Source organism: Amia ocellicauda, chromosome 13 (assembly GCF_036373705.1).
Source record: "Amia ocellicauda isolate fAmiCal2 chromosome 13, fAmiCal2.hap1, whole genome shotgun sequence".
Lineage (NCBI taxonomy): Eukaryota > Metazoa > Chordata > Actinopteri > Amiiformes > Amiidae > Amia > Amia ocellicauda.
In genome coordinates, this window is record NC_089862.1 from 10,482,591 (window position 1) to 10,485,669 (window position 3,079).

Below are 3,079 nucleotides of genomic sequence, written 5' to 3' on the forward strand. Positions count from 1 at the left end.
CTTATTACCAATCACCAACATAAACGCATCGCGGTCACACAATGTCACCCTTACATTGTTTCGTTTTTTTTCCTTTTCTCTTTACATCTGTTCTAATTTCACAGTCCCCTTCTTAACAAACAGTCTCTAAAGAAAATACAAATAAAATAAATGTCCTGAACAAAATAAAGTGTCTAAAACAGTCTTAGCAGATACAGTTACATGTCTGTTGCTCCTGGTCCAGCGACGGAGATGTGTGGAATGAGAAACTCCAGAACAACTGCTGATTCCGAATGGCGAACAGAGCAGACCGCGATGTGCTTCCTCTTCTGTAGTGTAGTCGGTGTAGAGAGGTTCCTCAGTGTGTTACAGTGGTATGGAGACGCTAACAAGCCCGTAAAACAACATCTGTTTCTGTTATCTTTCTGGACATCGGTCCCAATTTATTTCTTGTACTGTATTATTGTTGTTCATTCATAACGTTTATTTTATTATTGAAATTCAAAGAGTGAACAGTGTAGAGAATAGGCGATAACCAGTGCTTTATAAAAACAAATCAAAGTACATCTCAGGGAATCGGTGGCGAGAGGAAGGAAGGACTGACTGGTGAAGTTACACGATCTTCATCAGGCCCGCTGGCGCTGACCGGCCCGGGAGTCCGGACGAGCGGCTGGAGTAACTCGGACCCGCGGGCTGTCGTGAGGAGGTGGCGTGAGTTTGTGGTTGGGTGTACTTATATCTTTAGTTACGTTTGTCAGCTGGCGGGACTGTGTTTTTTTAATTACTTCAATTATATTTTTGTCTGAGTGAGTAAGTCCTCATTGAACTGTGTTGTGTATAACCGAGGTGAGTTTCTACCTGCAGTACAATTTGATTAAGCCCTCAGCAGTGAGGCCTAAGAGGACAGTTTGTAGCTCAGTGTTGTTATTGAAGCTCAGTGTGTGTGCAGTGCAGCTCCTCACAGGCTGTGTCCCATTTCACTGCCTTCACCCTCAGCACCTGCAGTAGGTCTCAGCTGCAGCAGTGCAGTCTCTGTGCAGTTCAGCTGAGGGAGGTTTTTGTACAGCTGTGTATCACTGTGTGAACACCCAGCTACTACTGAGGTAGTGTGCACTCTGACAGTAGTAATCTCCTGTATCTTCAGGCTGGACTCCACTGATGGTCAGAGTGAAGTCAGTCCCAGATCCACTGCCACTGAATCGCTCTGGGATCCCAGACTGACGGGTAGTGGCAAAATAGATCAGGAGTTTAGGAGCTTCTCCAGGTTTCTGTTGGTACCAGGCTAGGTAGTGCTTGCCACTAGAAGTACCCACTGCACTGCTGGTTTTACAGTTCACAGTGACTGTCTCTCCTTGTTGAACAGATTTGACTTGTGGAGTCTGAGTCACAGTAACCTGTCCTCTGGTTTCTAAACATAATAAACATATATTAAGTTACTGAGAGTTTGAAAATATACACATGTTTTTTTTTTCGTGTTATATCATGATTTTTCCTTTTTACTTTAACCAGAAGTTTTTACATTAAATACATGAAGAATTGTATTAGTAAATAATAATTGATCTGTTGCTAAAATAGGAACACACATCTTAGAAAATAATACATACAAAATTACAGTTAACACATTTCTCACCCTGAGTGCAGATGGCGAAAGCCCAGATGAAGATGGTGATGAAAGTCATTGTTGTTGTGGATTGTGTTGCCATGAAGGGCAGCTCTCAGTCATGAAGTGTTAAACTCACAGGGCTATAAACACTCCCAGAGCACTGAAGCATGTGCTGCCCATGCAAAGTGGCTCTTGTATGCAAATTGTCTTCCTGGGTACAACAGTCTCTTGTAGTCCAGCAGTGCTGTGAACTCAGGCTGGATGCTGTGTGTCTGACAGAGTGAGATGAGCAGTTTAGGATGAAGTCTCCAAAACAACAGGACTAGAAAACAGCTTTATGAGTCATAGGTTTTATATGTTACCTGAGGAGGACTAATGCATGTTTGATTTGTTTTAACAATCCTTTTCAAGTTAATTTAATTGACTCCATCAGTCAGTCTTCAGTAATAGTATAGGACACTGTTTAGTTTTGTATTATAATAACCTGTATTACTATGTATTCATGACTTGATGAACCACAGAAGTGTTGTCTCCCTCTTGTGGTCAGTGTTAATAGCTACAGTCTGTATTGCTTTCATTGATGTTGCCAGCAGACATCTGAAGAGGAAAGTAGCTGTAACACATCCAGGCTCCTGCTTTATCTGACTCGTATGTAAATGGTTTGCAGTTGTAAGCTGATTTTTCATGAAAGGCAAAGGATAATAATTGTCAAAGTATTACTACAGGTAATGCAAAAATTATATTTGAAATAATGACCAAACATCTTTTTAATACTGTATTCATCTCTTTTAACTTTAGAAAATACAAATAATTGTAAATGGATGGCAGGTGGGTGCTCATTTATGAGTGTTATTACATTAAGGATATAATTATTACGTTGTCCTAACAATTGTTTTATCATGCGGATAACGTAATAAATGCCAAAGAGGTAATTTCATTATCGGGGAAAAAAGTTATGACGTTATCAGTAGGGGCATTTTATTACATTATTGGTAAATGTACTACATTATGAGTATTATTAAGTTATCCTAGAGTTATCTTTCAAGTCGGAAGCACTGCCCAAGGGGGAGGGGTTTCTGTGCACTTCTGTAGGAACCTGATGAAAACATCACTCTATCAAAGCTGCCATTGGCCCCTGCGTTCGCCACTCAGAACAGGTCCTTTCCACTTCCTGTTCTGTAACACGTGACGTCAGCGCAGGTTCATCCTCTTTTGCCATTTTGCTGGACTCGAGTACGTAAGCTCTCTGTGTCTGTGTTTGTAATAAACATTCAAACTGCATATTTCGGCAGGCCGGCTCACTTCATAGTGTTGTATCGAAACGGTGGTGAACATCGTTCTGTCTTATGTGTGTTTAGGTTTTATTGATAGCAAATCCCGATTCTGTCCCATCCGCGCACCGGAGGTCTGGCTGCATTTTCTGTTTCAGTTTCGTTCACAAGAAGAGTTTTTAAAAATAATACTCGTGTTTATATAGTGCTATATATATTCCGACTG

The 3,079-nt window shown here is 41.0% G+C and overlaps 1 long non-coding RNA gene across 1 annotated transcript; it reads right to left on the bottom strand.

Annotated features, from left to right (window-relative positions):
* Window positions 1-1,090: 1,090 nt before the first annotated feature.
* On the bottom strand, window positions 1,091-1,695 carry LOC136766995 (uncharacterized). Its single transcript, XR_010821793.1, has 2 exons — window positions 1,610-1,695; window positions 1,091-1,387 (listed from the first exon to the last, which is right to left on the bottom strand). It is a non-coding gene; the product is annotated as an uncharacterized LOC136766995 (long non-coding RNA).
* Window positions 1,696-3,079: the final 1,384 nt, after the last annotated feature.